At 35.2% G+C, this 24,654-nt stretch overlaps 1 pseudogene; it reads right to left on the bottom strand.

The window, feature by feature from the left end:
* Positions 1-8,475: 8,475 nt before the first annotated feature.
* LOC122098083 lies at positions 8,476-18,213 on the bottom strand (annotated as a pseudogene).
* Positions 18,214-24,654: the final 6,441 nt, after the last annotated feature.

The raw sequence follows: 24,654 nt of genomic DNA, 5'->3' as shown, positions 1-24,654 counted from the left end.
TTAATGAAAGACATTTCTTTTTTCCAGGTGATAGTTCTTATTTCCAGGTGATAGGTTGATAATTTTTCAATTATGAGGGAAAAAAACAGAATTCAAGAAAAGGCTAGTTTTATATTATTCCTCTAGCCTGACCCTTTTGTTAAGATGAGATTAAAATTTCCCAACACTTATTCCTCACTTGGTCAATGTCAAACAATACTCCAAGGTGCTCTTACAATGGTGGCATTGTCAGCTTTCCATGACTTCATTTACTTGCTGATCACTGCTTTACTTCCTGTCTGAGGTAAATAGGGCTTTGCAAGCACTTCCCGAAAGTCATTTCAGAGGAGATAAATTAAATAATGATTGCAATGTAATATTGTGATAGTGCTAAAATATTTCCTTCATGTTTCAACTTTAAGCACAAGTTTCCAATAATATATAATTTTTCATTTGCTAGCTCAAACTTTTGGTTTTATTAAATTCTACAGCTGCACACAGTATTTATGCATTTGGTGACCAACCTTGATATACTATAATACTATTGAGCTAGGGCCTTTATATAAAAATAAAGAAAATTTCAAAGATCACTGTCGAATCAAGCACAGATATTTTATGAAATTTTCTTAAAAACATCAGTTGAACAAAAGCATGAGCAAGTGCTTCAGTTAGTGAGCCAATATATAAATTGTTGTTCCACCTTTGCTTTATCTTTCTGAAGACTTCCATGTTTTATTTCTATTATCAGAAGAATTATTCAGGAAGGCCACAACAAAGTGATTCTTATTTAATAATCAACTCCTGTGTAGAGGTTTCAGCTAATTAGATTTTCAGTGAATATGTAGTTATTCCTTAGAATTGTTTATTCTATCCTGCTAATGACAAGAAGAAAAGAGCACAGTATTGATTACACTGTCTGAGAGGATAACACCAGGTAACTTATTGTCAAAAATGGGTTAATTTCAGCACTTGACTTACTAGTATGATCATGGAATTGCCCCACCTGTGAAATAAGAACACAACATTCAGTAAGATTGAAATCCAAACAAGATAGAATAGAAAGTATAATACCTATCATAAAAATAAGGTATCATCATCATTATAGAGAATGACATGGCATATAAGCAGTATGCATAGTTCACTTCTCTATTCTGCAATATTCAATAGAGACATTGACTTCTCAAGTGAGAAACTTGTGCTTTTCATAAGATAAATAGATCCCACAGATTCACTGACACACCCGGATCACTAGAACAAAGGTCCTTGAGGGAATCAGCAGAAAATTGATAGAAAATGGGCTCAATAGGATAGAAAACATGAAGAGCAGAAACATATTCTCCTCAAACCAATAACGTTTGGCTGAGAAAGTCTAAGTCTTTTGGGCCTATAGCAGTCAGCAGTCACCACTTCCTGATGTTGAGTGTAGAGAGATACCTAGCAACTTTCATGAGAAAACATGAAAAAAAAATCAGAAAAAATTTGAATGATTAGACAAAACTAATACTAATAGCTATGTGGAACATATGCATACTAAATACAAACCATTTGAATTACAAATTCAATGGTTGAAAAAGAAGTTTCCCTTGATCATTAAGAAACAATTTTGTATCATTTTCAATATGGCTTTCTTCTTTCTCTGTAACATAATCTCCATACTTGAAGCCATCATAGATGAATGTTGTATTTTTCACTCCCAGTTTTTTTCAACCTTCCCTCCCATCTTCTTCTAATATAGAGAAAAGGAAGCCTGACCTTGGAACCTCACTCAGTGCTGCTCTACTTTGTGTCTTGACCCTCACAGCCTCAAGACGGGCTGTCAACCATTGCTATTGTCTTGTTTAATTTCTAAACAGTGGCCTGAGGACAGATTTAAGAAGTTGAACCCAAGCCTATTGCTGGTGGCTCACACCTGTAATCCTAGCTACTCAGGAGGCTGAGATGTGAGGATCACAGCTCCAAGCCAGCCCTGGCAGAAAAGTCCCTGTGAGATTCGGATCTCCAATTAACTCAAAATCCAGAAGTGGCTCAAGTGGTAGAGCACTAGCCTTGAGCACAGAGACTCAGGGATAGCATCCAAGGCCCTAAGTTCAAGCCCAACAACCAACAACAACAAACAATAAAGTTAAACCTGGAGGGACTGCTCATTAGGATCCAACCCCAAAAATACTATTAGAGGCCTCTGACATGTTATTACATAACTTTCTGAAAAAAACAAAACCAAACCATGAAGCACACACAACAACTAGAAATAAAATGTCATGAAGGACATATGATGGGGATTACATATGAAGAATTATTTTGAATCCATGTTGTAGATGGGACCCTTGCAAGCTTACTTTACATTATTAGAATTTCACAAGAAGAAAACAACCCTGAATGAATGGTAAACTGTGAGATGATCCCAGCTTACTTTCCACTAGGTCTTATGCTTATTGCAACTTCTTCATAGAATAGAAGCCTCTGAACACACATGATTTGACATGAAACCTGTATCAAAATTGTCTAGTAATTTCAAGGAGCTAAGTGATAATCCTCGAGGTTGTGTAGTCTGGTTGTTCCTTTGGGATTCAGAAGTGCTTGTGTGACAGATTAAAAATAAGCATCAAATTTCAAGATTCAACATCAAATGCTGAAACCTTCAGGCAGATTTCACAATGCTAAAGACAAAGCCTCCATGGGGGGTGGGGGGGGGAGGGTGGCCAGAGGCAGGGAGGCGGAGGATGGGAAGGGAGGGGAAGGGGAAACAAAGGAGGAGGCTACAATGCTTGACAAGAAATGTACTCATTATCTTGCCCATGTAATTGTAATCCCTCTGTACAGTATTTTCACAATTTAAAAAAAGCTTCTATCTCTATTTTGTTTGTTTTTATTTTGTGATATTTGGGTTTGAAATCAGGACCTCATACATTTTCAGCTTGCTTGCTTGGCTGGTGTTCCATCACTTGAACCACACAGCTAGCCTTGATTTTTGTTGGTTATTCTAGAAATGGAATCTCATGGACTTTGATGCCTGAGCTAGTTTTGAACCATGCTCCTCCAAATCTCAGCCTTCCAGATAGCTATGATTACAGGTATGATCCACCAGCTGAAAGGCTTCAATTTTTTTGTCTGCACCTGAAAATGTCCTGGAACTTACTGTGTAGCCCACACTGTTCTGGAACTCAGGATCTTCCTGTATCACCCTCTGGATGGTGGGACTATCGACATGCACTAGCATAATTAGGTAACAAAAGCTTCACGAAAAAAATCAAAAGATCCATCCATTCTACAAATTTGAAGTTTAACAAAAGCAGGCTCTTTCCTGCATATCAACCATATTTTTTTCTCTACTTTGCTCTGTTTGAAATTCTTGGGTAAAATTGTAAAGAAAGGATAACTGAGCAGGAATTTGAAGTCAGAGAATCTAAAAGACTGAGAACACAAATGTAAATCAGAAACTTGGGGGAAAACCTTATTAGTATGCATGTTATTGATTTATCATTTGGACAATAGTGAGGAAAAATTTAAATAGTTATGGACACATCCAAGCATTGATTCTTGCCAGATGAAAGTGACAATTTGCCCTTCCAAGCCTTAATTTATTTTGGAAAATGAAGGTATAATCTATAAATTACTATGAAATATTGTGTCCAAAGGCACACTGTGGGACAGTTAGTTCAGAATAGATTTTCAATAATTTGCAACTACCATTATGAACAAGAGCAGATTACTCATGTTTTGAAAAGAGATTCTTCCTCAGCAATTGTACTCTTTTTCCTTATATACAGAGTTCTCTGTTCTAATCATCCCTTGAAAAGTCATTGTGAGACTATTTGCTGCCATAAACAAAAATACCAAGGATTTTTAAAAAGTTCTCAAATCTCAAGCATGAATAGAGAAACTCTTACAACCAGACATTTTTCTTTAACTATACAGACCTGTCTATGAGAAAGAGACAGACAAAGAGAGGGAGAGAGAGGGAGGGGGGAGAGAAAGGAAAAGCAAGAAAAAGGAGGGAGAGGAGGAGGAGGAGGAAGATGAGAAGGAATGAGAGAAAATTAAATAAATGATAAAAATGGAAAAATTACTGAACCAACCATGAGAAAATGACATAGATAAATAACCTGTATTTTCCCCCAAAGGAAATTGTTACATAATCCCATTCTTTCTTATGTAAGTGAGTTCACTTGTCTTTAAAAATATTTCCAATTGTTTGAAGACAAATTGAAAGTAGGCAGAAAAAAAGATGCTATGTAAAGTATTTGAGCTTAGATTTGTAAAGCAATCCTGAGAACATATTTATACACAATTCTTTAGCATAACAGATTCACAAAAATTTCTAGTATATTATCTCTTAAAGATCACAGACCATTTATTTATATTAATTAGTTCTATGCCTTAGTGAAAAAAATACTTGATTCAAAATGCTTAAAAGCCAATGCTTTATTTATGGTCCATCATAGCAAAAGGAGTGTTGGTGATCATACTATGCAAGTTAGCACTCAAAGATCTTAGTGATAATCTTGTGCAAACAGAATATCTCTTAAGTAATCCTTGAGTAATAATGGACAATCCATTCTCAAGTAGAAAGTTCAGAAGCTCCTTTTGAGTTTCTTAGAGAGGATTTTAAAAAATTTATTGCTACTGTAAAGATGATGCACACAGAGTTTACAGTTACATAAGTCAGATAAACAGTGCATTGCTCTTTTGTGAGTTCATTTTGCTTAGCCTCATCTTATATTTTTCAAATATATTTTTATTGTAAAAATACTGTACAGAGGTGTTACAGTTACATGAGTAGGGTAATGCATACATTTCCTATTGAGCATTGTTACCTCTTCCTTTGTTTTCCTCCTCCCACCCTTTCCCATTCCCCAACTCCTTCCCCCCCTCCCCGAAGTTGTAAAGTTCGTTTTCAACATAATGTCTTATACATCTCATTGTTACAATGGGTCAATCGCCTTGTTTCAGCATTTTGTTATTTCCCTTCTCCTCCTCAAATTACAAAAATGTATATACAAGATGCAGGGCACTCGAATCAAACAGTGAAAACAGGGGTTACACCATGGGGGAAGAACATATGAAAGAAACAAAAAAAATCACATGGTACATTATAAATCCATTAAAAACAACAGTAAGAAGGATAAAACCACTTGTGTGCCTATCTTGGGGTTCATTTCACTTAGTATCATCTTATATTGTCATATGCACATAGCTTTTGAGCTTTTCTGCTTGCCCTAGACATATACTAGTTATTGCAAATGAGGGAGACCATGGGACCTATGTTTCTTTGGGTATAGCTTACTTCTCTTAATATATTTTTTCCAAGTCTTTCCATTTCCTAGCAAATGGGACAATGTCATTCTTTCTAACAGAGGCCTAGAATTCCATTCAATATATATGCCATATTTTCTTGATCTGTTCATCTACTGAAGGAAATCTGGGTTGGTTCCATATCTTAGCTATGGTGAATAATGCTGCAACAAACATGGTTGTGCTGGTAGTTTTGGTATGACTTTGTTTGTGATCATTTGGGTAAATGCTCAAAAGTGGGATTACTGGGTCATAAAGGAGTTCTATGTGGAGTCTTTTGAGGAACCTCTATACGCCTTCCAAAGTAGTTGAAAAAGTTTACACTCCCACCAACAATGCAGTAGGGTTCCCTTCTGGCCAAATCCCCTACAGCCTCTGTTGTTATGAGATTTTTTTTTTTATTATAGCCATTCTAACTGGGGTGAGGTGGAATCTCAACGTTGCATTGATTTGAATTTCTTTTATGGTCAGAGAAGTTGAGCATTACTTCATGTGTCTATTGGCCATTCTTATTTCCTCTTCAGAGAAGTCTCTCTTTAAGTCTTTAGCCCATTTATTGATTGGGCAGTTGTTTCTTTGAGGATTTGTTGTTGGGGGATTTAGTTCTTTGAGTTCTAAGTATATTTGAGATATGAGACCCTTGTCCATTGTATGGCTAGTAAAGACCTTCTCCCAATCTGTGAGCTTTCTATTGACCTTGCTAGCTATGTCCTTTGCCATGCAGAAGCTCTGCAATTTCATGCAATCCCATTTGTTGAATAGAGTTGTTGAGTTTCTGGGTCTCTATTAAGAAAATTTCAGCTTGTGCTAAGGAGCGCTATTCCTTCCTGTAATGCTTTCAGGGTGTCTACTTTTATTTCAAGGTCTTTGATCCATTTGGAGTTGATTCTGGTGTAGGGTGATATATACAGATCTAGCTTCCATGATCAAAAAGGATTAATTTCAGGGATGCAAAGCTGGTTCAATATACACGAGTCAATTAATATAATTCATATCAACAAGAGCAAGGACAAGAACCACAAGATTACCTCAACTGATGCAGAAAAAGTATTTGACAAGATCAAACACCCTTTTATGATGAAGGCTCTGGAAAAACTAGAATCGATGGAACATTCCTCAATACAATAAAAGCTGTGTATGGCAAACCTATAGCCAGCATTATACTTAATGGCAAAAAGCTAAAGCCATTTCTTCTAAATTCAAGAATGAGACAAGTATATCTCCTCTCTCCACTCCTCTTCAACTTAGTATTAGAATGCCTAGCTAGGGCAATAAGACAAGATGCAAACACAAAGGAGATCCAAATAGGGAAAGATGAAGTAAAACTCTCCCTCTTTGCAGATGACATGATCTTGTATTTAAAGAACCCCATGGACTCCATTCCCAAGTTACTTGACCTGATGGGAAACTTTGGCAAAGTAGCAGGGTATAAAATTAACCCTCAGAAATCAATGGCTTTCTTGTATGCCAACAATGAGAAGAGTGAGGCTGAAATTAGAAAAGCAACCCCTTTTGTAATAGCCCCACAAAAAATGAAATACTCAGGAGTTAACTAAAGTGGTGAAGGACCTCTATGATGAAAACTTTAAAAACCTGAAAAAGGAAATCAAAGCAGAACTAAGGAAGGGGAAAAACCTCCCATGCTCCTGGATTGGGAGGATTAACATCAGGAAAATGGCAATATTGCCAAAGGCTATATACTAATTGAATGCGATACCTATCAATATCCCAACCTCATTCTTCAATGAAATAGAAGAAGACCCCAAATAACAAAAACAATCCTTAGCAGAAAGAACAGTGCTGGAGGAATATCAATTCCAAATGTCAAACTCTACTACAAAACCATAGTAATCAAAACAGCTTGGTACGGGCATAAGAACAGACCTGAGGACCAATGGAATAGGACTGAAGTCCCAGAAATGAACCCACAGACCTAATCTTTGACAAGGGAGCTAAAGAAATAGAATGGAAGAAAAACAGCCTTTTCAGTAAATGGTGCTGGCAAAATTGATTAAACAGTACATTTCTTTTTGAACAATATCACCCCTTCCCTCATTCTCTCTTCCAGCTTTTTTTCCGTTCTGCCTCCACCCACAAATTGTATAGTTCATTTCCCATTTAGTTTTCAGTGAGTACTGCTGACTGCACTTGTTCACCCTTTGTTCCATCATTTAAGACAGTGAGGTTTCTGAACTCTGGACAGGGGCATCGGAAAGCTTAACCAGCTGATGTTCTCTGGGCTTTTGGTCAGCAGCAGGATTATTTCTTGTCTCATTTTGTTGTTTAATTCTGTGACAGAAGAAGACATTGGACTTGGATATTGTCCAAGGGTGATTCTCCCCATGTTTGATTATGTTGCCAGGATCAAGCAGGAGTGCTTTGAAGAGGCCTTTCTTCCAACCCTGCAAACACTGGCTAATGCCAGTGTCATCTCCTTTAGCTTTCCAACCAGATGGAGGTATAAAATAATTGGTTCCTTTATGTGAGGAATTACTTTCCAGTGGTGAAAATTCAATGAGGCAACAAATAAATAATGATAGTTTAAGGCTGATTATGGCAAAAGTCATAAGGGAGGCATTATGTTACTTTATGTACAAAATGATATTGGATTTCAGGAGATCAAAATATAAAAGTTTCTTCTGTGCTGAGAACTCTGATTTTATTAATGCCAGAGGCTCCCAAAGTGTCATAAAATGTTTGAAATCATGAGAGTTTTTGAAAATACACCATTATATCCAGATTGCTTGTCTAAGCCACAAATTCTTTCTAGATCCCACATGACACTAAATAGTTATGCTGTGCATGTTTCTTGATCAATTTTATTGACCGCTGATAGACTTGTAAAAATAATTGAGAGGAGCCATAAGAGAATAGGACACTTCAAAAATACTTGAATGACTTTCAGATATGTGAACAGAGATGAGTGCACGTGCACACACACACACACACACACTCACACACACACATACTGGTGTATATAAATGGAGAACTAAGGGGATTACCTGGATTGTTTAAGCAAAGTTAAAATTTCTGCCTAAACTCTCTACATGGATTATTTTGATGATTGGTTAAATTGTAGAAAGGGGAATACTCCACATTTCTACAAGGACAATGGAAGTACACAAAATTGTACTACACTTTTTATCCTTCTATATTCAAGCAATAGTTGTCAAGTACCTATAATATGTTGGGGTGCTAAAAAAATTAACAATTTTGAAGGAGCTTTTGAACATTCTTGGTGATGGCCTCCTCAGCTTCTTTCAGTTCCGACTCATCATTACTGCTTATTTCTGCACCTTCACACTGAGGGGACTTGATTTTTTTAGTTTTAAATGGTTCAGTTCCAAATATCATCAGTTCGTCAAAGATAGCCTTTAAAACACTTACTTCATTATGACATCATCATAAGTTTACAAAACCTGTAACACTACCACAAAATGTGTACTTGCAAAATCTTGATCCTGTATTCTGCAACATCCCAAACATAAAACAGCCAAACTTCTTATTACAGGATGAATATTTATTATTCCAGGAAGAATCAGAGATTCAATGACTCCATTCATGGTTGCACTGATCCCACTAGAAATAGACATCTGTTTCAACAGTTCATAGTACAAAACAAGATACTTCTGTAGTGTCTCCATATCATTCTTTTCTATGTGGGTTTCTTTAATTTCAAGTTGTTTTATCTCTTTCAACAGCTCTATTTTGGCATCATCCAGTGCTCTTATTTCTCTTTTAATTTTGATGCCCCATTGAAATCTTGAAAGGTAATGCAATTTTCCAAAGCTTCTTTGACTTCAATTAATTTAACTTTTATTTTATCCTTCTTGAGTTCTTTCTTGCATTGGATGGATCAACATTAATAGTAACAATAGGTGCATAAATCTCCAAGATAATTTCTATAACAATTTGTGTCCTATTACTGTCAAGTATGATGATGTGGAGTTGTCTCTTGACAAAAAGAGAAAGCAGTGACACTGGCATTGTGGGTAGTCAGTCTCCTATAAAATAGCCACCAGTTCTTTCCATCCTCCTTCACTAGTAACTAAAGACTTGAAAATCTGAATCAATTACTGACCAATGAACTTCCTTGTTATCAAGTTTCCAATATATAAAAAATCATTTCTCCATTCCTCATCAACTACTAGGATGCTCTAGATATAACTCAGTAAATACTCTGTGTATACTACAGGTTCGGTCTGACAATATCTCCTTTAAAATCTCTTTACCTGCAGCCCCTTTTGATTTCAAATAATTGCAAAGGGTACATCAGCATCAAGCAATTTCATGAGTTTTAATATTTCCACAGGGATCAGTTTCCTGCCATCATTATTTTTACAGATCATCACAAGTCCGCAGAGAGGAGTCACTGCAAATAAAGCACTGACAACAGAGACTGCCACTTCAAAAGGAGATATTTCCTTTGGTGAAGTATAGCCAGCTTGGAGATGTTTCTGCATGGCTTGCTTCACAGTGTCTGTTGGAGCATTGCTCTCTGAGCAATGAATATCAGTTGTATATGAACATTTTAGCTGAAACCTGATAAGCCAACTTTCTTTTTAAAATTTTTTTGTGAAAATACTGTACAGAAGGGTTACAATTACATGAACAAGGTAATAAGTACATTTCTTATCAAGTATTGTTGCCTCCTCCTTTGTTTCTCTCCTACCATCCCTGCCTTCCCATCTCCATGACTACATTCCCTTCCCCCCCCTCGCCAAAGTTCTAAAGTTCATTTTTCAACATAGCATCTTGTACATCTCATTGTTGCAATGGGTCCACCTGTATCCTTACTTAAACAATTTGTTTTCCCTTCCCCTCCCCAAATTATGCCAACATCAAATACAGTGAAAACAGGGGTTATACCATGGGAGAGGGACATACAAAGCAACAAAACAATCACCTTATAAATACATTAGAAACAATAGCAAGAAAGAAAAAACCACTTGTGTCCTTATCTTGAGGTTCATTTCTCCTAACATCATCTTACCTGACCTTTCTCTGCTTGTCCTAGACATATACTAGTTATTTCAAATAAGGGAAACCATGGGGCCTATGTTTCTTTGGGCCTGAAAGCCAACTTTCTGACAGCCTCTTTCACATCCTTGGTGCATTCTACAATTTTTGGCAAAGTCTTGGCTGATGATACAATACCTGATAACACCACCCTCCTAACTTCTGGATTCAAATCATTTTCAGTCAAGTAGTGTATGCATTAACCACTGCGCACTCATTATCCTTGGGATCTTATAGTCAAGAAAAAGCCAAAATTGCCTGTATTCTCACATATTAAATCTAATCTTTTACTCTAATAAGCATGGCTTCCATAATTTTATCAAACAAATCATCATCAATCTGGGCATTTTCTGGCATATTTCTCAAAAACCTGTTTATGAGTTGGCATACTTTAAATGTGACCTCATTGTTGTTGGCTTCAAGATACTAAAGTGGAAGCTAAACAATTTTAAATGCCCTCATCTCCCTCTTCCTCATCATCTTTGGTACCTAGTTGAACTGAAGTAACAAACTTTGCTGCAAATTCTGTCATGTGTTCCACAGCTGGTTTACAGTTATAGATCATTGCCATTTTTTTTAGGCAATGAATGAACTCTTCATGAAAAACGGTTTTATCGTCTACCTTGTTATAAGTACAGCTCAGAGTCACCACCAGCTTTGCCTGGTTCTGGTGCGGCTGCTGAGTCAGCTGAAAACCTCAAAGATCAGCAGCCTCTTCTCTTTCTCATGGTGCTGCTGGAATGGATGGAATTCCAGCAAGGCCCAATTTCTCCCACAATTGGCTCAGTTCTTGGCTCCTGCAACAATTCTGTCTCAGAGCATTACTTTGTTGAGGTGATGAATAAATACTACACGAATGCTAGTTATGGATATAAAAAGTCTAGCCTGTATGAAAATACAATAAAACAGACTGAAAGAGGTTTATAGTGCAATGCTTCTTCACATACTTTTGATTTTTTTGATCATTAAATTAAAAATAACAAAATACATTAACAAATAATAAATAACAAAAATAACAAAATTCATAGAAAATATTAATGCATAAACAAATAGTTTTACAATAAAATAATTCAAGATCTTTTTTGGAGTTCAAGTAGGAGAACTTGGTTCTTCAGTTATTTGGGAATCCTTTTTTGCTTTGGCTATTCTGTAACTTCAAAATATGTTGATAAATATCTACTGGTCTAAAGAATATTTGGTACAATGATACTAACTCAGCCATTTTGGATTTATTTATGGAATAAGGAGTTGATTGTATTCTGTTTCTGAGTGGTAAGACTACTACCATTCCTACTGTGATGGTTTCCAATAATGAGAACATAGAGAATAATCCTCTTTTTCAATATTTATATTTTAGTTATGACTGGGATAGAGGAGCTTTAAAGGTTTTACTCTACCTTCAGGCTTCTAATACAAAAGGGAATGATAATGACCTTAAATCACAGAACCCAACCCTTAAAGGTAGTAATCCCACATGATCTTGTTCTCTCCTTTTTTCCCCTTCTACCTGATGGATGGGAAGAAAGTCTGTGTTTGGCCAGTGGGAAGAAAACAGAATAGTTATATGCTAATCATTTATTATGCACCATTTTATTGTCACAGATAACATTCCAATGACATATGATATAATCAGATAACACTTTGTTTAGTCCATGTACCAATGTTTCACAACAGTCTATTATTTCTCTATTTCACAATCTAACTTTTGATAAATAGTCATTACTTCAACATAGGCATGTATATGTTTGACTGGAAGAGTATGACTGGTAAAGCCATACTGGTAAAGCGGTTAGAAGCCAAATTTGAGGTGTTCTATTGATGAATCTTCAATCACATCATTGATGGATTGGTGTTGGAGAGGGTTAACTTTTCTTAAAATATTGTCAGAGATGTACTGAAAAACATCATTTGCTGGGAAGAAATGTCCACCCCATTCTTATAAGTAACTAACTACAAAGTCCAGTTCTATGTAGATGGGATTATAGTTATATGTCCTTTAAACCATGTCTGTTTCATAATTGCAAAGCTACTCAAAATGGAGTTCCTGGGTGAAAAGCCTGACTCCAGGATCCCAATAAGACTATAGTTGGTCACCAATTCCTACACGCGAATTAAAGAAATGTGCAGTAGTGAATAGCAGAGAAGAGAGGTTTAATTGAATGTGGCTGCATCTGGAAGACAAAGGGACTCAGTGGTGCCGAGATTATCTTTGGGGTACTCACAGAAAATTTAGGCTTAAGTAGGACAAGGGTTAGGAGGATGGAATGAGAGGTGTCCATAAGCAGCTACAGTCATGGGTGTATTCCATGCCCTTGAATGGTTGACTGCAGCTATAGATAGTCTAGAAGTACATTGTGTTGAGATTGCTTGACAGGGTCTTTTTTATGATAGGAATTACTGACACCTGGCAAGTGGTCCAGTTCTTTTGTATTCCAAGATGGCTACAAAGGGACTTAATGTTCAGTGGTTTTGTTTGAAGATTTATTCCAGTTGATCCTTATTCCAGGGTGTTCACATACTATGATCTGAGGACATTGGGTGGTATCAGGTCATAAGAAGAAGGCATTTTATTGCTTTTAACATATTTGTAATGTACAATGTGATTTTTTTGTTTCTTTTGTATGTTCTTCCCCCATGGTATAACCCCTGTTTTCACTGTATTTGATTCCAGTGCCCTGAATATAATTTGGGGAGGGGAAGGGAAATAACAAAATGCTGAAATAAGGATACAGGTTGACCCATTGTAACAATGAGATGTACAAGACACTATGTTGGAAATGGGTGGGGGAGGAAGGAGTTGGGGAGTTGGGGAGGGAAGGGATAGTAAGGGGAAAAAAAGAAAAAGACATTGTCTGCCTGAGGGACAATTTTGCTTTTTGTCACAAGATGCCTATCCCACTAATCCCATCCTTTCTAGAGTCCCAAGGTAGCAGGATGGAGGGACTCAGAGTAAATGGTTAACATGGCAGAGACGGGGGAAAATAGGGATAGCTTCTATAGTAAAGACCCTGAGATTGCACACTGTTTTAAATTTCTTGTAATATGAATCATGTTGACTTTGTCCTTCCTTGTTCCATTACAGCAAAAAGAAGCATTTTCATTACTTCAAAACGTATCCTAGGAAGCCAGACTGGGCAGCCAAGTTGCATGTGTGACTTCATTGTATAAATTTGGGTGAGGTAGTCATCTCTCTGCATCACAGTTTCTTCATTTGTCAATGGAACCTGAGCTAGAAGACAGTCTTTCCATGCATAACTCACAGATAATTTGCAGATAGAAATAAGCTTTATGTTAAAAATTCTGGGTTTCCTCAAAAAGCGGGGTTCTGAGAGTACAAATTTTACTTAACTTGAAAGTGCAAATATTTTCCAGGTTTGCTTCTCAACCTAGAAGATCCTCCAAGTTTATAGTGAGTTAACACCACACTAGAGAAGTAAGCTGTAAATTTCTTGGTTGGCCAAAATCAACTCTAAGTCAGTTATTTCAAGACTTGCTCAATTTTAGTGTTTGAAAAACATCAACACCTCCATTATGTTGTTAATACTGATGGGGGGAAAGCACAGTGACCCTCTTCTAAAGGAATTGGACTTGGGAGGTAGGAAAGTGCGCACTCACACAGAGGGTGTTTTAATAAAGTATGTAGAACAAGGCCTTTGAAATGGAAGTGTTGATTGAAAAGCATGTATGGAAAATTTTTAAAAATAAAGCAGGCCCTATGTGGCTAAATGATCAGTGATGTTATTTGAGAGCCAGAAAGTTAAAGACTTGCATGAAGAACTTTATTCATGTTAATCTATTCATCAGTTAGCTGTGTTTAGAAGTCGTCTCAAATACATTTTGGATGGGCTATGAGAAATTTACACAGAAAAAGTGCTACTGTGACTTTACCAATAAATTGTGTATTTCACCATGTGCTAATGATTTTTTTTCTAAAAAAGAATATGTTGTGACCTCAATAAACTTTTATATGTCAAAATAATGAAACAAACCTTATTTTCTGGTGCCAAGTTTCTATAAAGTCACTCTTTAAAATATTAATCTCACTGCAGCATGGAGAATTTTACACACAGCTTCAAAATAGGTCTGGCACTATATATTTTTATAAAGTGAAAAGACTTGGAGCAGAGTCAAGATCCAAACATCAAGGTTTGTATCTGTACCTTTGACTTCTCATTGTTTTAAGAAATCAGTGTAGCTTATACTTGCTCCCATACAATATACTATAATCACATTTTAGATAACATTAGCTGGCTGATATTGCTTCTTCATGACATTTTCCACAGCAGATGTAGTTATAGGTCTGTGATATAAAAGATAAGAAATAGATAAATACTTCCTTTTGTTTAGTAAAAGTTGTACTAGCTATAAAAATTGCAAAAGTTAATAGCGGTGTGTTTAAAAATGGAATGTCCAACTTTATAGTGATTAATTGGCTATTCTTATAGTGCTCTAGTTAATAGTGAAAAGTTAAGACCATTTGGGTTCAAGTCCTAGCACTGCCTATCTTTCTCTGTGTGACCATAGGTACATTATTTAACCTTTCTGTGACTAGATTTTTTTTCATGTCTACAATAGCAGTAATAATAATATCTACATTATAAGTGGTTAAGAGTCTATATTTATGAAATGTTATAGATAGGGAAGAAAACACATGCTATAAGATTTATGTTTGTTTTCAGCCTTAGATGTAAATAGAGTGGTATAAAGAGAGAAAAAGAAAAAAATTCAGGCAGGAAAAGAAAATATTGCAGAAAAGAAGATTATAGTTACAGGTACTGAATGGATATGAAAATCACTTATTTGCTGATAAATAATTTAAAAGTTTCATGATCAAGATTCTCCTGAACAATGATATCAGGTCATGAACATTCTATTTCCACATCAGCAATCATCATTTGAAATGATATAAGGATTACAAGGAGATGAAAGCAAAGAAAATGTCAGGATGAGTTGTTTTTCAATATTTTAGAGAGCAATGAAGACTTGAACAATTTAACCAGAGTTTATTAAACCAACCAACCAAATGACCAATATTTGGCTGAATCTGAGTAAAAGTATCTGGCATTGGGAAATTTCAAGTTGTTCTTATTCTGGTCATTTTCTCTCCAACTCTGCAATACCTTTGAAAAGCAGGAGTCATACAATCATAGAAGGTTAAAAAAACAGCAACCTGGAAGCCACTGAAATATCAATCTGAGAGAACTGTCATTATGGAAGCTTGATCATTCATTAAAATCAATACCCTTTTCCTTGAGAATCTGAGTAAAAAACGATCAGCAACAATTGTTTAATGATGCAGCTACCTGAGGCAGTGATGAGAGTTGTAATAAATAAGAAGTTGACTAAAAATTTTTAAGGACAATTTGGGAAATCAAATGTCCACCTGAGCTTTAAACGGGTTTGACTATTCCTAGGAATCTAGAAGGCCAGATACAGAACTAGTAATATGGCCGGGAAAGAACTGAGAAAGTCCTTAGCTGTCTTCTCTGTCTCACTTGAGGTGCCAAAAACTAAGAATTGCAACTTGTCAGCCTGAATGTTAAAGATATTTTCCCAAACACAAAGACCTTTGGTGAAGGTTGGGAATCGTATTAATGCGAAGAATTTAATAAAAAGTCTGTGCAATCATTAGTTGACCACTAGCCTGAGTATAAAGGCTTACATAAAAGGGAACACAAACTTTACAAAATTACTTTAAGATTCACTGAACAACAAGGATACATAATAGTAGCAAAAAAACCTTACAGGTGATCCGATTTCTAAATTATTTATGTTAAACAAATCTTCAGCAAAAATTATAGATGCAAAAAAAAAAAAGAAATAGTCAATACCAGAGGAAAATTTGCAGAAACTTTTACTGAGAAATCCCAACTATTCAGTTGAACAGGCAAAGATTTTTAAATCATATATTTTAAATGCGTCTAAGAATCAAAGGAACTTATGTAGAGAGGATAAAAGAAAGTATCAGAATTATGTCTTGCCAAATAGAAAGTATCAATAAATAGGGAGAAATAAAAACAAGCCAAACTGGAGCAGGGAATGTGGCTTAGTGGTAGACTGCTTCCCTAGCAAACATGAGGCCCTGAGTTTGATCTTTGGTACCACATAAACAATAAATAGAAACTAATAAAAGAAAAGAAAAAAAAAAAACAAATCAAAGTGGCCATAGTAACTAATGCCTATTAGCCTAGTTATTTAGGAAGCTGGCATCTGGGAGATCCAGATGTCTGTCCAGCCTAGATAAAAATGTTTATGTGATTCCATCTCTAGTTAATCAGCAAAAGCTGAGATGGAGGTATGGCTTACATGGTAAAGTGTCAGCCATGAGCAAGAAAGCTAAGAAAGAATACATGGCCAAGTTCAAGCTCCAGTACTAGAAACAAACAGACATGCCCAAATAAAAATTGTGTAGTTGAACAATAATACAAACATTTAAATTCAGTAGAGGAGCTCGAAAACAGATGTAAGCTGGCAAAAGAAAGAATCAGTAAATTTAAGAATAGGTCATTTGACATTATCAGGTGTAAGAGACCGAAAGAGTAAAGAAGAAAAATGAACTGAGCCTCTGGAGAGCTATTGAAGACCACCTATGAGACATGATCAAACCAGTTAAAGGCATAATGAGAATTCCAGAAATAAGAGAAACAAAGAAGAAACAGTATATGTGAGTAAATAATGGCAGAAAAAAATCTCTAAATAATGATAAATGTTAATCTACACACCAAAGAAGCTCAGCATTCTAAGTAGGATAAATTCCTTGATATATCAGAATCGAGGTTTTTAATCTGGATAGCAAGGTGATTTCTTCCCAGAAGCAATGGAAGCAAGAATAAAGTAAGAGGATGAGTTTCATATCGAGTGAAGATCTGAAAAAAAGAAAGAAAGCAAGAAAGAAAGAAGGAAAGAAAGAAAGAAAGAAAGAAAGACAGAAAGAAAGAAAATTGAGATATTCAAGACAAATAAAAACTAAGAGTAAAAATAAAGTGATTTCCAAAAAAAAAAAAAAAACTAAGAGTAATTATTGCAAGCAGACCTAAGTGGCAAGAAATAAAAGAGTTCTTCAAACTTATCTGTAAGGACAATAGTGATTAATCTGGATCTAGATGAAAAAACATAAAACACCAGTTAAAAGTAGCTAAGTAAAAAAGCAGAACACAAATGTAACTTTTGTTTATAATTCTTCTCTGTCTCTTGTCTGACTAAAATTACAACTGCAAAATAAACAGTTATAATAAGTATAAATCTGTTATGATGGGCATATCATATATCATATATAAATATAATAGTACCAGGGTGGAAGAAGGCATCAGAGTTATAGAAGTAAAGTCTTGAATATTATTGAAATGAAGTTGCTATTTTCTGTTGTTACATAACATTAATTATTGAGGCAACTACTAAGGAAACAATTTTAAGATATAGAACAGTTATGAAAGGAAATAAAAAAGGTAAATTAGAAAATATTTATTTACAACAAAGAAAGTAATGGTGGAGAAGAGGAATAAAAATGCATAAAGCATATCATAAAATCAATTACAAATAGTTGCTGTAAATCTTAACTTCTCATTGATTACACTGATTGTGAATAAACACTTAAAATGCAAAGTTTTTTCAGAATAAATATAATTTATGATTTAAAGACAGAAAATAAATACATGATTTAAAATCTTTATATTTAAAGACAGAAACAGGTAAAAAGTTAAAGAATAAACAATGCAAACAGCAACCTAAAACAGTTTCAGTGACTATATTAATGAAAATAAAATAGACTTTGAGATAGAAATTGTTATTTGAAGCAAGAAGTTATTTTAAAATGTATTCTTTTTATAACATATTCTTTTATAATGCATTTTATAATGTACTTATTTTTATAATGTATTAGGTCTATATAACAATCATATATTCACTTACCTGCAGATCTCCCATTGGTTTCAAAACAAAAACTGACAAGAACTTCAAAAAACTCCCAATAATAGTTACATACATCAGTACCCTACGTTAAATAACTACAACTAGGCAAAAGATCAGCAATAAAATAAAAGACTTGAACAATATTATATATCAGCCAAACATAGAAAGTATTTTAAAAATCATCTACCCAACAGCACCAGACTGAACACTCTTCAGGATGGATATGTTTGATTATAAAACAAGTAATAATGAAGTACATTCTCATGAATTAAATAAAAAATCGGTACACTAAAAGTTGGAAATTAGGAAATGTGTGAAAATAAAACAGCACACTTTTAAATCACCAATAAGTCAAAGAAGAAATCACAAAGGAATTTAAAGACCACCTTGAGATGAATTAAAATGAAAATCCAACATACCAAAATCTGTAGGGTACATGTAAAGAGGAAAATGAATAACTGTTAATGCCTAGATTGAAAAGAAGAAAAAGTTCAATCTATGATCTAACTTTCACCTTAAAACCAAAAATAAGCAAAAAATAAATACAGAAGAAGATTAAAAGAAACAATAATGGCTTGCTAGAAGTAAAATGAGGAATTTAGTAACAATGGAAAATTAATAAAAGCAAAATTTAGTTCTATAAAAATATCAACAAAATAGAGTATGTTTTATTTTATTGTATTGTAAAGGTGCAATACAGAGGGGTTACAGTTACATAAGTAAGGTAAGAATACACTTATTGTCAAACATTGTTACCCACTCCTTTGTTTATCTCCTACTATCCCTTTTCCCCACTCCCTCCTCCCTCACTTGAAGTTGTAAAGTTAATTTCCAACGTAGTGTCTTGTGAGTATCAGTGATGCCTTGGGTCATCCTTTGTCCTTGTTTCATCATTTTGTTATTCTCCTTCCTTCCTCAAATCAGATAAATGTTTATACAAGACACAGGGTGCCAGAATCAAAGACAGTGATGACCAGGGATGAAGCAAAGGGAAAAAGAAAAAAGAAATAAAAAAAACTTAAAAAAAAAACTACCCCTTGTTGTCACTGTACTCGATTTTGATACCCTTCATCTTGTATATACATATGTCTAATCTGAGAAGAGGAAGGAGAATAACAAAATGTTGAAACAGGACACAGGATGACCCATTGCAAGGAAGGTACCTACTGGACAGTATATTGGAAAGGAACTTTACAATTTCAGGGGGCTAGGTGGGGAGGGGGGAGGGGAGTGTGGGAGCTGGGGGATGGGAGGGATAGTGGGACAACAACAAGGAAGGGAAGGGGTAGCAATGATGGATCCACAAGTGATGTACTCGCTGCCTTTACTTATGTAACTGTAACCCCTCCGTACAACATCTTAGCAATAAAATTAAAAAAAATTAAAAGAATTTGATACAGTATATTGACTACAACAAGGTCAGCAACCAAAAACAAACAAACAAACAAAAACAAAAAACAAACAAACAAAAAACTCAAAACTATTATTTCCATGTCTTGGGGTTCATTTTGATTAGCATCATTTTATATGTAATATGTACATAGCTATTGAGCTATTGTGATCCTAGGTTTTATCTTAGTTAAATAATAAAGATGAGAGATAATTAAAATAGCTAAAATCATGAATAAAAAATTACTATCTACCCAAAGAAATAACTTAAAAAATATAAGGAGATACTATAAAAATATTATGTGCCAGAAAATTTGAGTAAGTTTTTAGAAAGACATAAATTAGTAAAACTGGCTCAAGAAGACATATAAAAATATGAAGGCATATAACAAACTAAAACTGAATTTATACTCATAAAATTTCTTACAAGAGAAGGAAACTACATCCTTAAGCTAACTTGTATATTTTTTGTTACACATAAAATGAATTTATCTTATTTTTATCTGTAAATACTTCAAGGAAACTTCTCAAATCATGATTTACTTGAGTGATAAGGACATTTGTTATTCACATTATTCCTGGACCACACCTGAATTTTTGTTAAGGAAATAACTAAGGATGTTCACTGGTCATTCCAGAAAGATCAATCATATGGCTTGAGGTTTGGAACCTTGAAACACATGATAACATACTGACCTGACTTCTGGGGAAAAGTGGAAATCTAGACATTCAGTCACATGATTTCCACAAGGAGAATGACTCCATCCTACTAAATATTTAAGAAAAAATTAATACTAAATTTTCATGAGCTCATGCTCCTTAAAAAATTAGATGAGAAGGGAACACTTCCCAATATAGTAAGGTCAGTATTATTGTAAATAAAAACAAAACATAGAATCACATGAAAGAGGGGGGGGAAACCCACAAAACAAATATTCCACATGCATGTAACTTTCTGAACTTCCATTCAGTATTTGAAAGTCTATTCCAACAATATCAGAAAACAATTATACCACTATAGCCAGGTAGAATTTATTCCAAATTGTTAGATTTGATTAACTTTGAAATCATGGTATACTACATCATATTAATAAGAGCAAAATATAAAAAAATCACATGATTATCTCAATAGTTGTAGAAAATGCATTGAGAAATTCTAATATTCCTTTTAAGATAATCTCAAGGCTTTTATGAAGAAATCACAATTATGAAATGCCTTTCCCTTAAAAACAGGCACAAGAGTAGGATGAACCTCTGTCTCTTCATTCAGTATTGTACTAAAGATTTTACCTACCAAAACCAATCGAGAAGAAAAGTCATCAACACTAGAAAGGGAGAAGCACAACTTTTCTATTCACAGATGACATGCTCTTATATAGAAAATTCTTCAGAATATCTCAAAAACCTATTAGAGCTAATAAATGAGATTAACTAATTTGTAGGCTACAAGATCAAGGTGTATAAAATATTGTATTTCACTATATTAGAAATGGATACTTAAAAATGAAGTTCAGGAATTGTATTATTGAAAATTGAGGAATTATACTCATAATAGCATTGCAAGAACATCATCACACAAATAAGGAAAATGTAAGAATTTACATGGAATATAACAAAATAGAGTTGAATGAAATTAACTGAGACTTAATTAAATAGATGCATGCATCTATCAATATTTGAGGTGAAAAATGCATTTTTTAAAATGCCATTTTTTAAATGTTAAACAATAGGAATGAAGACAGGGCTCAAGTAGTAGAACACAGCTGTGAGTGAAAAAGCCAACCAAGAACACAAGACCCTCAAACTCTCAGTACAGGCAGGCACACACACACACACACACACACACACACACACACACACACACACACACACACAAGTTAAACACAAGTTAGAAATAGTTCATATAAGTACAGTCAATACAGCCAAATAGTCTTTGCCAATGAACAAAAAGTAATACAAAGAAATGTTTTTTCAATAATATTACTGAAAGAACTGAACATCCACATGCCAAAGAATAAATCTAGACCCAGACCTTACAACCTTCGTAAACATCGACTCAGAGTAGTAAACTCAAAGGTTTGGATGACATAGAAAAAATAACATAACATAACATATAGGTGAATTTACTTTACATAGGAACATGTTAGATTCAACATGAAGATCCATGAAAGAAAGAATTGAAATCCTTGGCTTCATTGAAATGAAACACCGTGTTCTAGGAAAGACACTATGAACATAAAGAAAAATAAATAAAGAGGACTGGGAAGGTGGCTCAGTGGTAGAGCACTTGCCTTGCAAGCATGAGGCCCTGGGTTCAATTCCTCAGCACCACATAAGCAGAAAAAAAAGCCGGAAGTGGTGCTGTGGCTCAAGTGGTAGAGCACTAGCGTTGAGCTGAAGAGCTGAGGGATAGCGCCCAGGCCCAGAGTTCAGGCCCATGCCTGGACCCCTCCCCCCCCCAAAAAAAAGAAAGAGAGAGAGAGAGAGAGAGAGAGAGAAGCAAAGAAAGAAACAAAGAAATGAAGAAAGAAACAAAGAAAGAAATCAAATGAAGAAAGAAACAAAAAAGAAATCAAGCCACAGTCTGGGGAAAAAATATTTGGGACACATATCTAATAAAGGATACACATTATATAAAGAACAATTAAAATTCAATAATAAGAAAACAGCATGATTAAATATGGGCTAAATACTTTAATAAACACCTCACCAAAGCCTTATGAACAGATGTCAAATAACTATATAAAGGAGGTTTATTCCACATGCTTTGTCAAGACATTGCAATTTAACACAACAGTGGATAAACATCACACATATTTCAGAATTTCCAAATCCAGAGAACTGAAAATACCAAACATTGGTGAAGAACACAACTCTCTTTGTTGGTCTGGTGGTAAATTAGTATATCCACTCTGGAGCACAGTTTGGCATTTTCATACAGAACTATATATGTTATTAACATATCCATACCAATTTTTCTGCTGTTTGCAGTAGGTAGAGCCCATTTAAATTGCAGCATAGGTTAACAGCTTCATTGCCTACTTCAGTCTTCATTGCTTTCTTCAGTTCTGTTTTGTGGATTGGAAGCATGAAATCCACAGAAAAGAAAGGGTAGTCCTAAAGAACTTTGTGCAAGTAGCTGCTATTCCAAAGTGGCTGAGGCTAGGGGTTTCATACCCTGAATTGTCCCCTGATTGCTTGCAACCTAGACAAATGAGGTACAAGACAGCTGGCCAGTCAGTGGAGACTTGCTGAGCCATTGAAGGACCTGAAACTCTAGTCGTCAATTAGGTCTTCAGCATCCTCTTTCCTCAGATTATGTAGAACTAGGAGGGATGGAGGCAGAACATTCTGTTCTCTGAGGTTGGTGTGTAAGTGTGTGTGTGTAAGGGGGGCGGGGGTGCTGGCACTCTGTTCATTGAACCACAACTCTACTTCTGCATTTCACCATTTCACCAGTTAATTGGAGATAAGAGTCTCACAAACTTTTCTGCCCAATTGCCTTTGAACCTCACATCTTTCCCTTTTTGATTACAGGCATGAGCTACTGAAAGCCAACTTGCAGATGTAATTTTTAAACAATCTTACATTTTCTCCAGTCTCCTCTCTGTTCACCAGACCAACAATAACTTACATCTTCGCCAGGGATCCTGAGCTCTAACTAACCTATTAAAGTATATAATTTTTAGCTAATTCTAATATCATCCAACAACTATATTGTTTAGTTGAAAACATAATTCCACACCAAAACCTGCACAAAGATGTTGATCACAGCTTTATTTATAATTGACAAAATTTGCAAGCAACTTAGATGACCAGATTTAAAGTGTTATTATGACTCAAGAGTTCCTCTTTGGTACATACCCAAGAAAACAGAAAACATATGTCCACACAAAAACTGGTTACACAAATGTTAACTGCAGCATTGTTCCAAGTAGCAAAGATGTGAAAACAAACCACAGGCCACTTGATGAACAGGTTTATCAAGGTATGGTAACTTCATACAGTGGAATATTATTTAGCCACAAGAAAGCCATGGCACCCTGTGGGTATACCTTAGGAACACTAAGTGACACAGAAAAACTACATGCTGTTTGATTTCATTTGTGCTACAGATCCAAACTAGGTAAATCCACAGCAGTTTTCAAGCACTAGGTGTGTGAGTGTTTAGTGGGGGATGGGTGAGAGAGAGTAACAGGTGCAGGGTTTCTTATTGGGCTGAAGTTGAACAAAAATGATGGCGTAGTTCTATGAATATGCTAAAAAAAAAACACCGAGTCATACACTTTACAAGAACTAAATTTACTATAATGAAGCATTTGACACTGACTGAAACATATGAACGGCTCAGCAAATGTTTGCTGTTTTTTATTTTCATTAATAGGAATAGACACGTTTTTATCTTTGAGAAAAAAATGCAAAGCAATAGATCACTGGAATTTCTGCAAAAGAAGTAATTAGGGATATGTGACAGCAAGTATGGGTCTCTGAAAGAGTAGCAGCCATCTTGCCATGTGGAATGGGAAGGAAACACAATATGCCATGTGGGTACTCAAGAGACTGGGCCCTCCCTGTCCTACTTGGATGAAGTAAAAGCCTTTGCTAAACAAATACATTTCCAATGTTATATCCATGGTAACTGCCACAGAGAGCTGCATTTGTGAGAAAGAGCTTGATTACAAAGTATGGCCTTCTCTTCTGAAAATCTGCCATGGTGACTTTCAGTCAGGGACCCAGGGTGAAGACCCTGATTTATTTCTTTTTCAAGGGCATCCATGACAGCCTGGCCTCTCAATGAACTCTTCTTTCAGCTGCCCTGGTGGGTGACAGCATGTCTCTCTGAAGGATATACCAGGGCGATTCCACATGGGGTGCAATTTATATTTTAAATCAGAGCAGGTCAAACAGGCTGCAAAGTTCTCCAACTATTTTCAGAGGATATGTGGATTTAAAGCAATTTCTTTGAAATTTAAAAAGACCTTTTTGTTCAATATAAAGACAGCAAAAATAGTTCTATAGAGAAAATTCCATTTGCCTGTCACTCTGAGACTAAATGCATGTACACTA

This window comes from Dipodomys spectabilis, unplaced genomic scaffold (genome assembly GCF_019054845.1).
Source record: "Dipodomys spectabilis isolate Male_0828 unplaced genomic scaffold, ASM1905484v1 ptg000457l, whole genome shotgun sequence".
Classification (NCBI taxonomy): Eukaryota; Metazoa; Chordata; class Mammalia; order Rodentia; family Heteromyidae; genus Dipodomys; species Dipodomys spectabilis.
Note: the sequence above shows the minus strand (reverse complement) of the source record. Positions and strands in the feature narration are given on the sequence as shown.